We start from the raw sequence: 15,659 nt of genomic DNA, 5'->3' as shown, positions 1-15,659 counted from the left end.
AATTAATCAATCTCAAGTATATTGTTTTGTAATTAAGCTTATGAATACAACACCCCATGAATATAAAAACAGCAGCAATAAACACACATGCCAGAAAAGAGGGAGAATTAGAAGGCTCTTTTACAACTTTCTAGGACAACTAAATCATTTGGGGGCCATTCTTTGTCAATCTTTTCACTGTGGTTGTGCTAACAATCTCCAACTGGGAAGCATTTTATAGGCAAAAATTATTATTAAACCTTTAAAATCATGCATCTAGACAGCAAAATGCAGTTTACAAACTTGTGTTTTAATAAAAACAAATGTTTTAAAAGAGTGAAAATCTTTGGATTTTTTGTTGTTCTTGAATCAATTCACAGGTAAATTATTTCTGTGTTTCTAATAGATTCATTCACACCTCATGCAATAATGAATAGAGCATTTTCACACAGGAAAGACACATAAATTCAGATTCCCATTGAACAAATACTTGACTATTGAATGGAAAAAGAAAATGGTATTTATAACAAGCATATTTGTTTACAATATATAATCTACAAGTTCCTTTCAATTACTGCTATTTTTAATTGTCAAACTCAAATGCTTAGAAACAAATTGCTACAGAAATAAAATCTGCACAATGCCTGTCATCCAATACGATAATACTTTTAATAATAAGAAAAAAAATATCCGCAGAGCACAAATGCAAAGCAGTTATTATTGTCCATTTTTTTAAAATGGAAATTGTGTGAATCATACTTAATTCAAGCAGGCCTGCTTTTCAGGTTTGTCAAGTTTAAACTCCACACAGATGCAAATTACTGTTAAAACTTCTCCCTGCATCTTAATGAGGTACACTATAAACTATGAACCCAACTTGAAAACAAGAATGTTTTTGAGACAAATTTTACTTGACCTAGGTATTTGAAGTGTTTAAGGAACTAGTACTTTAAAAGGAAGTTATACCCAATGGCACTTCTGCATGATATTGAACCTGTAACTGCTACACTAGCTTCCCAGAATAATGTCTGTGCTGGCACAAATTTTTGTGTAAGGATTTTGCTGCATGATAAGCGTGCCTAAGCAGTGTTGCAAAGACTCACAACTGCTGAGCTCTGAACCCAACCTCTTTTCAAAACATTGTCTCATCCTTTCAAGTACATTCAGGCCAGAAGGGAAAGTAAATTGTCAAAACTATTTTGAAGTGCTAAACAAAAAGTTATTTCAGTTAACAGCTACCATTGTCTCATTCATACCTTGACTGGTTTAAAATTGATTGCCAACACCAGACTGTCAAGTGTGTAGTATGGGGAACATGCTAATCAATAGGAAGACTTCCTTTTCACAGCTCCTGCCTACTGCTGCTTCAAACAGGGCAGGTGGAGCTCTCCAAGAAATATGGGAAAATAACAGACAAATGTGATCATTAAGATACAGCAATCAGATAGATAAGCTGAGTTCCTAAATTAAAGCATGCAGATGCCTGTGCAGCCAAGACAAATGAAGAAAAGAAAGTCTCACCCTGAAGAAAATCAGAGGATTTGTAGTTACAGCTTAGAAGCACTTTAGAAAGATGGTATCTTTTTTTCCAAGGCATTAAGGCATTTTGGAAATATGGACACACAAATGTGTCCAGAGAGCAGGCTTAGTATTCTACTAACAGCTAAGCTAGTACTCCTTCATTGCTTTAGTTTCCCATTTTACTAAAAAATGAAGCTTACACTATATAACTGATTAGCCACCTTCACGATAACCTCAGAACTCATAAATCAGTTCTAACTCAGTCTAAAAAGACCAATAGTTATTAAAGACAATTAAGGTTTTTTGTGTTTTATGAAAACTGGAGGCTGTTTAGACATTTCCAAAATACTGATGTCATGGAAAAAGACAACCAGTTTCACAGCTGATCACTTTGTATATGCCATTTGTATAGATAGTAAGCATATGCCTTAGCTGTACTACAGCTACACCTTCGCCCACTAGGGATCAAGGAGCTCATGGTACTGTCCTGTAAATTTTCTTCACCATATAGGGCACAAATGTACAGGCAAACACAAGTTCTTTAGTCCTGCTCTTTACAGAACAACTTGGAGACCAAAAAAATCCTGTTACTTGACAAAAGCATACACAATATGCAGTCTAAACAAATGAAGAAAATTCAGAATGTCAATTTTAAAGTGCTTAAATAATCTTAGATGGTTATGGGAAAGTTTGAATACTGTCAAAACAGCTTTCACACATCAGAATGCAATACCTGCATTTCATCTTACAAGTCTTTTCAATTTTGTTATCTACATGCTGTTCGTCCATGCATAAGAAATACAGAAACCAACTGTTTGCTCTACACTCAGTGCAAGCAGAGGGTTTCCAGAATTTGTAATGACAACAATAAATTACAAAATGCATTTAACTGGTTTGTTACACACAATTTTAGGGCCCCTGCCTTAAGTGCATTTTTAAACAAAAAAAACATGAGTTGCATACTGAATTTATTTATGTCTATAAAACTTTCGGAACAGGTACCAAATTATGTTTACTAGCCTGAAGAAAGTGTAATAAAACATCCTGGCAATTTAAAGATAAATAGAAAAGTACTTCACTGTGTAACTTCTCCCCCAATTCCAGTGCTTCACAGGTTGTTGTAATAATTTTGTTTATCAAGTTACCTACCATATCAGCTATGATGGTGTCTAGCTCTTTAAATAGATGGCATTGCTATGGGTACAGAGGAAGAACTGCCGCACTGTTTCTATGAGAAGGCTGGTGGGAGAAGTTAAATGTGAGCAGCAGGTTTGGAAGCCTGAGGTATTTTTCACTTCTGTTTTGTATTTTTTCCATATACAGAGGAAACTCCCGTGGGGGGAGAAAGACCAACTTCCCTACAGCTAAATACAAGAACATGTGTAAAGCAGAAAAGCAATTCAATGTTTCCATACCTTAACAAAAAGGTAATTTAAAGAATCGGACAAAAACTTCAACACTGAGACAGCAACATCTAATTTTCCCACCTCCAAAATTTCTTCAGACAATATAGTCTTTGCAGTAGTAGAAAATTCAAGAGACTCACGAGAAAAAAAGCATATTCAGATGTCCTCACACTCATAAACACATCATCATTTACCTTTGTATTTAGAGAGTTCATTCTCTTCCCCAACCCCAGACTATTTGTCCATCCATTCCCCTCCAATCTCTTTTGCTGCTGTAAGGCAAGCAAGGGAATGATGAGGAAGAAGAGCAGACAGAGATTAAGAGTGCACCCAGAGGTGCAGGGCCTCCTGTTCCCACTGCTAGTGCATGAAGGGGTTATTATTCAGGCCAAGGTTCCAACAATCAATTTGTCTACCTCCAACAGCAGAATTAACAGCTGAAGAAAAGCAAGAATCAGACAAGTCCAAAAAGTACTTCCCCTGAACATTCTCCTGCCTATGAATGTTTCCTGTTCAAGGGATTTCAGAGTCCAATGCTGATGTCAGAAATGAACACAGTTAGTAACTGGACCTCACATGGTCCAAATATACTGTAGATAGGAAAGGACACACAGTGTGAGCTTTGGAGACCAGTGGGACAGATAAGAAACTAAGTAAGAGTTCTGATATAGAATAGGGCTACACTAAACATGCACAGGAATCCCAAGGCAAGTTGGCATCACCAGTACAATCAGCCTTGAATGGTCATCCTACACCAGAGCTCAAATTCAGCTTTAAAACATCAGTAAACCCAGTTTCATATTGGAGTGACACTTGAAAAGCCCACAAAAAAACATAGCTCAGAAGCTCACCACTGACTTAAGCATGACAACAGAATGCCACAGCAGTCTGAAGGTATGCACACAAAGCCACCTGTCAAGTGCAGTATGATAATACAAATGCTTATTAACAAAATTTACTGCTGAGTTGTTTGTTTGGGTTTGGTTTGGGGTTTGGTTTTTTTGGGGGGGTGTTGTGGGTTGGTTATCTTTGGCTTATTTAAGGTTTTTTCCCTTAAGGAAAGGATTTAAGGATTTTCTGATTTTTCCCCAGAGACTGGCAATCACAAAGAATACTGTCCTTTAGCAAATATATCTTCGCTAACTACACAAACAATGCCATGACAGGCACCCAACAGCTGCTCAGCTGTCATACTTTTAATAGTTGCAGGATCAGGTCAACCATGCTAGTAAACCTTGGAACAAACCTTAAGTATACTCACCATCAGGGCACAACTCTTCACAATACACGAAGAGTACAGAGTGGTTCCAAGAGGTCCGGGTATCCTGACTGGTTTTGTAATTAAAAAAAACACAGTCCATCCTTTCAGGTATATTAGACCACCTGCTAAAAGGGTTGCCTGAACCTGCACGCCACCCAACAGGTAAGGTTTGGAAGCAGTACAAGTTATAGATTAATGCAGGCTACCTACAGGAACGATAGTGTGATGAGGCCTCAAGAGTCCTCAAGATGTTTCCAACAGTTACACTGTAGACAGCGTAGAAAATGGACAGAATACAGAGTCAAGAGGACAGGGACAAAGATGGACAATGCAATACATGACCTTAAGCAGAAGAAAATGTACTGGATTCCATTACAGATTATTTGGCTAAGCAGAAGCTGATAAATGACTCAACTCAGACGAGCATGAAGTTACTCTTGGCTTCCACAACAGAAATTAAGAAAGCAGCTGAGAAAAGGAAGAGGCCACAGACAGAAGGAGTAATGAAGATCTGGGACAAAGCTTAAGTGCTTGCTTCCTGTTTCTCCAACTCTGGGCCCAGTGTTGCAAGACAATGTTTGAAAGTGCCTTTTACCAAAGGAGAAAGGCTGCACACATCAAGTCTCACTGGCTGGAACTATTATTCAATTCTGATATCAAAAGGACATGCCTATTAGACTTCCAATTTTTTTTTACAAAATGAGGGGAAGGAGGAGTGCTTTAGGCAAAGAGGTACATCAGCTGCTTCACCACTGAGAGTAACTGAGGCTCACTGTTGAAAGAAAGTGTACCAGTGTTACACATCTCCTTTAGGAATATCTTGATGTTAACCCTTCAAATGCATAGTTGTTGCGATGCAAAAATAGCAGACAAGTTCAAGACAAATGTATTACAAAACCTACAAACTAGTAAGGATTCCTTCTCTGGTAAGAACAACAGAAGTAGGAGAGAACTATTTCAACCAAATTGATAGTCTTAAAACTATACTAAAACACCCCTGTATGAATACTATTTCTCTAAGGTTCTGAAAAGGTATAAAGAAAAGCAAATTTAATGTTTGAAATCAACCAGTGAATCAGGCAAGAAGGAAAGTTAAAATTATAAGCAGGAAGTTACACCTGCTTTTTTAACCCCTCTTATGTTAGAAGAAACTTTCTGTATAGCAAATATTAATTCAAGTTGTATAACAAAACTGTTTAACAACCAACACGAAATTTATCTGTATACACAAACCCCCCTTTTGGGAAATGTTTATTTACAGAATTTAAGCTTTCAAAACCTGGTCTAAGCTTTCCTTCCTTTGCTTTCATCACTTCAAAAATCAATCCTTTCTCCTAGTTCAGTTGCTTCAGAAATCAACCATATTAGTAAGAACAAAGTTCCTTGTTTCTTCACAACTCTTAACATACTCCCTGCAAAGCCAACAGCAACTGACTGCAGTCTCAGAGCTCATTCGAAATTCTATATTATCCATCACCCTTGGAGTAGCAAAAGGGTAACAAAATAATAATAGCTTTTGATACACTTCTAGGGAGTATGAAGACTGAAACGTGTCAAAAGAGAAGGGTAGTGAAAAGAAATAATGAAACTTTTCAAAGATAAAGTGATCCTCAGCTAAGCCTTCTTCCTGCCATCACAAGATTAACACTTAAGATCTCTCTGTGGCTTTCTCCATCCAATAAGTTAATTTTCTTCATCTCTCTGTATCAATGTTTTGTCTTTTGTTACACAAGTTATCTGGGGTTCTTGAATTCTTTAGATTCTTTTCTCTCTCCCTCACCAGTTCTAAAGCTGGGAGAAAAGCAGCACACCAGGACTCACTAGACACCCCCTCTTGTGATCAAAGACAGAAGGGATATGACCAAGCTTCTAGTTCCAAAAGCAAGGAATAGGGTTTGGACCTCACTTCAAACATACAGTTGTTAGATTATCACCTTGGCTGAGTAGGAACAGTGACCTCCCCATTCTGTAGATAATGGTGGTGATGCCCTAAGCACACCACAAGTCTATAGGGCTAGCAACAGCAAAAACTGGGGTGGGAAGAAGGAACGTAACAGATCCAGAGTAACGAGCAACACTGCTGGGAAGTACTCTGGAAGTACTGCTCTGGACAAAGGTAAGTGAATGCAGGCTGCCCAGGAACAAAGAGAATAGGGCTTATAGAGAAACTTCACACACACACAAAAAAACCCCAACAAAACAAAATAACCCACACAAAAAAACCCCAAGGAAAGTATTCTAGTGCACTACTCTATTAAATAAATTAAAAAAAAAAGATGTAGAAGCAAAACTAATTAATTGAGGGCTGTTAATTCAGGAGAGAACAAGACTGAAAGCAACTAAGTAAAATAAAAACCCCAACATTATATTAATATGCTGTATATATAACAAGAGGAAGCAGAACTGAATAGATCTTAATTGGAAACAGAGGAAAGGAATGTCAAGCACTGGCTATACGTATTTTTCAGCTAATGTCGACACAAGAAGGAAACAATATCAGTTAGAAAGCAATTGCAATATCAGTTAGGAAAGCAACTGGACACCGGTAGAATAGTATCTTCCATCTTAAATGAAAAAAAAAGTAATATTGTTACTGAAGGAAACTGCCTAAAATAGAACATTAAACAGAATATTGAACACACAAAAAGTATGAAAAATGCCACCAGTAAAATCTATGTTAAGACAGTACTGTAACAATACCCACAATTTGAATCGTGTGCACCAAAGGCACAGAGGAAAACTTCCAGGAAGTGAAGAAATCTCTTATCTCTACAGATGTAACACTCATCACTGCCTAGTAACTTCTGGCAAACATAGGTCTGTTTCTTTTTGGTAGTGTTGTGTTTTGTTGTTTGGTTTTGTTTTTTTTTAACTATTCTAACCAAAAAAGATATACTTTCAAATTTGAACTGATGCAATACAACTTTCATGACTATGCAAACTGACACATCTACCCAGTTTACTGCTAACTTGAAGTGCCATACAGCAATGAGATGAAACAGCTAAGAGCCAATTCAGTTTGTCCAAATGCTTGCTAAGTACTGAACATAAAAAAAAGTAATTAAGATCTTGTACAGAAAGACTATCAGTATGAAGTAGTGGAAAACCACTGGATATGTCACCACTTATATATTTCCTTAAAGAAACTCAGCCTAAATTCAGGGAACACAAGGACTGGCTTAAAACTCTGTCTTGACAGGCACCTTCAGCATATCTTCTGAGTTCACCTTCTATTTACTGCAGTTTCAAAAGCTAAATGTAGATGCAGCTGCTTGTTGAAAAAAAACCCAAAACAAAATGCAATTATCCTTACAGCTCATGGGATTCAACAGAAATAGCTGTCCCGCACTTTCTAGTAGCCTTTAACATTTACAAATGACTAAGAGTCTGGTCCACTTACAAAAGATTTCTGACATTTTAGTAGAGCTCTCAGATTTGTTTTTAACACAGTTCTTAGTATTTTAAGTGCGCTGCTATCTACACGTAAGAACTGCAAACACAAATCCTAGTTACCATATTATCAAAACTGAACATGAATCTGGCCAATGTCTGCATTATTAACTAGGTAACAGAATAAGTTTTTATGCCTTAACTTTCCAATTTCTTATGAGCTTTATGGCAAAAATACAACTTAAGCTCTAGAGAACTCCCTATTTCCAATCTCCGCCTGGTATATTCTCCTATAACTCTCACATACAAGCTAAGAGGCACTTTCACACCCATAATCAACAGAAAAAAAAATTAATATTGGAAGCAACCCTTGGAAATGTAGTACCTACATAGAGATCTCTCAGACTTCTACATCACTATTAGGATTCAAAGTTAGTACCATCTGTGCTGACTGAAAGTTTGTCACAATGAATGCATGAAATGTGCTGCAAACCTCTTCCAAAGAGGAAACCCAACCTGAAATACTTATTTTGATTAACTGCTCTGTGTAACTTTTTTACTGCTATTTGTAATGTACCTGATGTAAACAAAACAAACAAAACACAACACCAAGCATGCAAAACTAAAGGAACAACTGGAATAGAAAACGAAAAAAACAAACAAACCACACAACAAACAAACAAACAAAAAACAATACCCCAGGACTCAGTGCTGGCAAAGAACTGCTGAACAGCAGAAGAAAAAAATTTGGCCAGAAAAGTACTTGGACAGAAAAGACATGTCCAAAATAGTTTTGCTATATCTCCCTCACTTCTGGAAAACATTATATTATTAAGGATTTTACTAGCATCACTGCCTATCTACAACAAAACTAAGCATGAAAAGAAACTCATACATGCAGAATAACACCAACCTTTCAATAAACCTTTCTTTTCTGAATTCTTAGACCCACTACTGAAGCCAGAGCTGGCTGGCTAATCTGAAAAGTGGTAAAATATTTTGGATTTTAAAAATACATACCTATACAGAATTATCTCTTCAGCAGTGGCTACAGCATACTGTAGTGGCACTGCATTTTTCTTCTTGCCACACTTATCCACTGGCCATGCCCTACCCACTGCCTTTATGCCTCAGTTACATAAGAGCAGCATCTTTCTAGTGTCTATTCTAATATCCTCACTATTACCAAAACACATTAATTATGAATACAGTCACTCTCGGTCGTCATTACCATACCTTTCTGTTACACAAATTAAAAACCTAAGAGAGTCTGCTATCTTCTGACCATCTTTCACAGCCGCAGTAGAGAGAGAAGACATAACGCCACCTGTCAAAACCCAGCAAACAGCCATAACCACACAGAGCAAAGAGAACCAAATCAGGAGAGAGCAATTCTGTTTCCAACTTTCTATGGACTCTGCATTCGACCCTGGCAAGTCACTGGTTTTTGTGCTTGTTTTTTCATGTTCAGGATACGAAGGGCTTTTAGGCAGATGGCTGGAATAACAACAACAAAATAAATGAATAAGTTTAATTATTATTTATTCTATTTTGCCAGGCCTTAGAACTCTTCCACAATGACATAAATTCAGAGTGAATGAAAGCACCTCTGATTCTCTAGACCTTCATTTTGAAGCTCCCTTTACGTAAGAGCACAGATGAAAGCTCTAACCCATTATCAGAGACCTCCAGCACCATATCAAAAACTGATAAAAGCCGAATTTCACATATTCCTCTGCTGAGTAAACAAGTTCAACCTTTTATTTTATACACTGGCAGTTTCTAATCCACACCTAGCAAAAGAACCACTGCTTGCAAGATCATCTGCCATGGCTCCCAAAATTAAATTGTAGAGTTAAAATAAGAGCTGCCATGAAAAGTAAGATTCTGTCTAGACAGTATTTTTTACTCTGTGCCATTTCTATGATCCGGCAAAAATTAGGGACCAGTATTTTATACAATTCAATTCCCTTTCTCAGGCTTAGAATATTCTGAATTTCATGGCTGCCTGATCAAGTTTCGTTCTGATACTAAGTTTCCTGGTAATCTCCCAAAGCACCACACATTGGAAATACACAAGCACAGCTTTGAAAAAAACACACAAAAACCACAAAAGATCGACCTTTTCTACTGACCAAGCAATGTTATCAAGAATACCAGTAGAAAAACTGCAGAGCAGTCAAAAATTACTACTTGCCAATACAATTTGTTGCCTATTACATGTTCTGAATTTTGAATATACTGATTAAACAGCACTCTGTACCAAGTTACAAGTTTCATTTACAATGAAAGAGATGGGCTTTGCTCCTGAATAAGAAACAAATGAGGACAAGTAAAACCTTAACACAACCACCTTAATATCTTAATGTTTTCCAAGAGAAGCAATGAAAACAACCATATTTATATAATTACAGAAATAAGAATGTTCAAGACTTATCTACATAGACATGTTCAAAAAAGAGTCTCACAAACTTACTGAAGAAACATGCAGTTGACTGAAACATTCCAACTGCTTTAGAGAATAATTCATGCCCCAGTAGCATATCACTCATCAAATAACCTGGTTAGCTAACACAGTAAAACATTATAATAACTACATCTTACGGTAAAATCTGATGGATCACTGAAGCTTTTAAAAAATTAGAAAGCATATTTAATGGAACACAAAAATAGTAACATTATAGCTTCTGTCTATTGTAAGGATGTAAAACTGTGGCCTTAACCAAAAGATACCTCACATACATACTGAAACCTCTACCTTCTTTCCTGTCTTGGTAAAAAAAATCTACCACTTCAAATATGTAGTTTACGCATTTACAAGCAAAAAACATGAAGTTACATGGCTGTATACCACTATCTGGCTAACTAAACTCCAGTTAACGAGTATGAAGTGCTTTTCAGAAAATCCAATTATTTAAAATAGTATACGCAAGCTCTGAGACATGGCCTATGACATCACATAGAAACAGGCAATGAAAGACAGCTTCTTTAGGTTGTAAGGGGTACTGAACATTTCTTTTAAAAAAGGTGGCAACCACAACACACACGCATGAATTATGAGTAAAGAGCAGCACAAAGTAAGTAGAACCCCGGGAAATGAGATAATGTCAAACTCTAAGTTTAGCATTCACTTTTCCAAGACTTGGTAAGAATATAATTATGTGGAAATTGCTAGTTTCTCTAAATAATTTTTATTTCAAAGAAACTTATCAGCTGTTTCCTTCTCTGAGCTCTTACATTTTAAAGAGATAATCATAATTCCATATTATTTCCTTGCCTCATATAATCTTAATTATTGATTATTGCAATTATGTTCAATATAAGTATGAAATGCATACAATATTGAAACATTATAAGCATTTCCACATGAAAAAAATGAAAGTTCAGTAAGACTAATAATATATTTTATACCTATAATTATAAACTTTCCTTGAAATACTACAGACTTAAAAGGCATATCAAGTGTCAGAGTTAAGATTTCATCTGACAATACAGCTAGTAACTTTCCCTTTTTCCCTTCTTCACCTAAACAAGGAAAAAGATAAGTAACTCTTTAAAAGCAGACAGACGCTCCAACTGCTCTGCAGTTTTCAAATACTGCAATAACATAAATAAATAAAAAAAACCACACAAAAAAGAATCCACTCAGATGCACACCTTCCCTGTAAAATGCTCTTCAGAGGCAGGGATTCAGCACATTACAGAACCATACAGGTCAGTTAATGATATTCTTGCAATTAGCATCCAAAGAATTTAGGGTAGCAAGTATTAGAAACACAGAGAAGTTGTCCTGAAACTTTAAAAATCTGCTCACATTATTTACTCTCCAAATGTGAAACTAATATTGCATATAAACTAGATTTTTCATTCTCAGTAGACTCAAATGCACTGCGTAAGACAGAATACTTGTTTGTATTAAATACATACTTTACAAATCTAAAATTACTATTTCTCTCTTCAATTTTATAAGAAAAAAACCAGTGTAGAATACTTACATATTGCACCTTAACTGTACTCTTTACCAAGAATAAGTTACTAACTATAAAATCTCTTTTAAAAATATTTGCCCATGAAAAACCAACAAGTCTTTTAGGAAGGCTTTATAGGTAGTTACTTTAGCTTCTTTTCACATTATTTTTACATATATAAATGGCTTAAGTTCAAAATAATGAAAAATCTTTGACTGAATTATTACTGCAAATCAGAAATCAGCAAGTCAGAGGAAGGAAACTCTCATTCACAAACCCATGATCAATTCATAGTATGGAATAGCATGCTTAAAAGAATTATGTCTGCAAATGAGGTATTGACAAAGGATATTGCCTTTTAACTAGCAGTAAAAAATGCACACATACTACACATAATAAAACAGTCCACAGATTATTTCTGGAGAAATCAAGCTATAAAGATATTATTTTCAAAGTTTCTTAGTGCTATCAAGCAGAATACACCAGAAATTAAAAAGAGCTACTTAATACAACAAATAAACAATGTGAGCAAATACAATCCAAATCAAGAGCTTGACTTCATAAAATTGCTCCTACTGAAAAGACAAGAGGTTAAAAGAGAATTGGCAAGCATTGCGGAAGAACCATTCAAAAATATAATGCTCACAAAGATTTCCGAACAGCCAGTCTTAAGACACTGACATGCTCCTTGGTAAGGATTTAAATGTTAGTCACGCAAAACCATCTACTCATTTGATTATGAGTTTTTTTTCCAACCTATAGCACACATCAAGTGCATATACACAATACAATAGCATAGCTATGCTGTTACTCAAAACTTAGTAAGTACTATGTTTAAACTTCCAGTGACAGTAAAAACTGTAGCCTGAAGATCCCCATCCCTGAATTCTACTTCTATCACCTATATAATCCTGTTCCCCTTCCTTGAGCTTCACCAAAACCATTCTCACTAACATTTCTTGCATCCTGACCCTATGGCGAGGCTCAGAATCAAGATATAATTCTTATCTTCCATGACCACCAGCAATGCTTCTTTTCTGGAAATATTCTCCCTGGTTTCCTTGTCATTGTTGCTCTCATGATTCGTCCCTTGTTGTTCCAATTGTTCTTTCAGTGTAACCTCTTGAAGGGGCCTCCTCATCCACCTCTACTATTTTATGAAATTTACTTTCTGTGTTGCAGCTCCTGTGTCTGTCAAAGCTAACACCTCTTTCTCTGTACAGATGCCTCACCATCAGCTTAGTCTCAGCATACACAAAACAGACATTATTCTGTTATTGCTTCAGTCTTCCTTTCATCACTGCAAGTCACTGACTTCCAGGACTATCAACTAAGGATAAGCTCTCAAACCATGGTTCTGCTCAGGTCTTAGAAATTGCCTGGTTTTGAGACCGTGGCAATGCCACCACATCACTAAGACACATCTTCAGTAGCTTAAACTTTGTCCTGTGACCACAGCAGTTCCCATCTGAACTAGTGTAACATCCCTCTTTGTCTTTCATTATCTAGAGTTTGCTCTGTTCTATCTATTCTGAATATTCCTCTCTAGATAGCATTTCTAGCCTAAGGTTAGATGACACAGGTCTTCTCCCCACCATCTCTTGAGCACTACTGGCTTCACTGCCTACTTCAAGACCCTTATACTGCTCAACATTCTCATCCTAAAACTACTGACTACAAAGTAGATGAGGTCAAAGCTTAGATAAATGGTTATATTTTTATATTCTCTGAGCTTCTGTTGCCCTCATGGTTGGGAGAGCTTCACAATGCAGTACTTTCTCATTTCAAGAAACTGTGAATTTTTTTTCCATTGTTCTCATTAATAAACAAACAAAATGATCAGATGGCTGGCACACCTAGACCACTACCCCAAAATTCACTGCACTGATGCCAAACACTCTATTATGTCATCACAGATCTGATGTGTCTTCCCTTACCCTTAAATAGTTAAGCATTCTGAGTCAGGAAACACCTCTTAACCACAGAACTCTGGGATGACTAACTCAGACACATAAACAGTCTGATACTTTAAATGTTACTAGAACAATTTTCTGCTTTACAGTGCCTATGGAAAACATCGTATCAGTGATAAGGCCACCCAGTTATTTTTGTCTTTTTCAAGGCTTCTCAACCTCCTTGAAAAATAATCTAAATACTACCTTGTATGCTGCTATTACAAAGGTTTTCACTGCTAATCAAGTACTCAAGCTTGTTACAAACATTTATCATTTTTATCTGCCCTTCCTAAGATTTGTTCACTTGTTTGCTGGTACTGGAATCTTTGCAAGGTTGTGGGTTTTTTTGTTGTGGTTCTGTTGTTGGTTTTTTTTGCAATGGCTTCTTGCATTATTTTCAAGTGAGATCAGGCTGTCCCAGGCTACAAAGACATCATTCCATATTTTATGTCATTTTAAAATCACACAAATTTAAGTTCTCAGGATTAGAAATTCTCTCTGTCATATGGTTATATTAGGCATAGCACAGCAATTTTCAAACTAACTCAGGCCTACAAGTATTTTCATAGTATCAGTAATTAATTAAAACAAAATTTTTTGCACTCAAAACATGCTTATCTAATTAAATAACATTTTCATTATGTTTTGTGAACTTAACATTATTAATTTCCTTTAACCATTCACAAGCAAAATGAAAAACACTCCACAAAACCCCAAAATATTACCCCAGCCATAAATTAGCCACGTCATTTAAAATAACTGTTCAATTACTTAATAATTCACTTTCAGCTGATTGTTTCATGTTTGTGTATTTTTTCATTCTATGTTGTTCTGCCACTGTGCAATTTAGGCTCAGTCATACTCTATATACAAGCATTTTTTATCAGAACATTCCTTGTGATGCAAGTAGCAGGAGTGTGTCACATGACACAAGCAAGAAACTGGCAATGTACTCTGACTGCCCCCCAAAATTACTGCAGTAAATTCCTACTATTCCATTCCAATATAGCATAAGCCTATGTACCCTAACTTAGGTATAGGCATATAGTTTTCACTGGAAAAAAAACCCCTATGTTTTTACAGTCAGCTTACTCTGACAGCAGAAAAGCCATATGCTTAATCTCAGAGTTTCAGAACACATAAGAACTGCAAGTTGCCCATGAAAATACAACATGGTGTTTGGGTACTACATTCTTCAGTTATAGCTTTTTAATTGCAAGCACTTTTTTCCTGGCAAGTCATCTTCTACAGAATAGCCTAGAAAGAAAACTGCCTTTACTATTTTGAAAAAAAAAATTTCAGCTACTAGAGTTATCATCAATTTTTAAACCTAACACACACAGAGAACACAGCATCAGAGCAGTATGTCAAGAATAGGTCATATAATAAAAAAGCAATCAGGCTCCTTAATGTAATCTGACTATAACATTAACCAAAGTTAACAAACTTCATTTTACCAATGCTAAAAATATTTAGCAATAAGAAAACAAGACAACCTTTCCAGAGAATTCTTGAATGTACAGGTTTTAAACAATAAATTTAGCAATAAAACCCTAACCTGTACACAAACTCACTCTTTTTAAAATGATACTTCTCTCAATGTTCAAATTATTTTATTTTGGTTTTTTTTTTAAATAAATCTGCAGTTGTTATTGTAAGCATTTTAAGAGATACCCAAGTAGGGTAAAATTAATGTCATGAACAGGAGAATACTTCTGACAAACCTTAATAATCAATAGACAAATGAAATTAACCTCAAATACTCAGATGAGTTAAGTAACAGAAAGTAGAAAAACTTAAAACACTAACTAGATCCCAGATTAATACTTATGGCAAATTTCAACAGCGTTTGTTCCCTGCTTTCAACTTTAACCTCTAAAACAGTACACTCCAGGAACCATAACAAACAAGACCAGCTTCCCAAAAGAACATTTAATTGGGAAAACGTGTATGAGCCACAAGATGCCTTTATCAGGAGTGAAATCAAGCAAAAGCTTCAATTTAGTTTTCAACAAACAAGAGTTAGGGATTGGAAACACTGCTGCAGCTAAACAAAACAACAAAATACCATAATGCTACCTTCTCCATGAGAACAAAAGCATCAACCACCAACTCCACCCCACCCCCAAGCAGGCTGTTGCTGTCTAACCACAGAGCCAATGCCGTAGACAATGTAATC

This window comes from Chaetura pelagica, unplaced genomic scaffold, assembly GCF_000747805.2.
Source record: "Chaetura pelagica isolate M959 unplaced genomic scaffold, ChaPel_1.0 scaffold261, whole genome shotgun sequence".
In the NCBI taxonomy this organism is placed as follows: domain Eukaryota; kingdom Metazoa; phylum Chordata; class Aves; order Apodiformes; family Apodidae; genus Chaetura; species Chaetura pelagica.
This window is presented reverse-complemented; position numbering follows the sequence as displayed.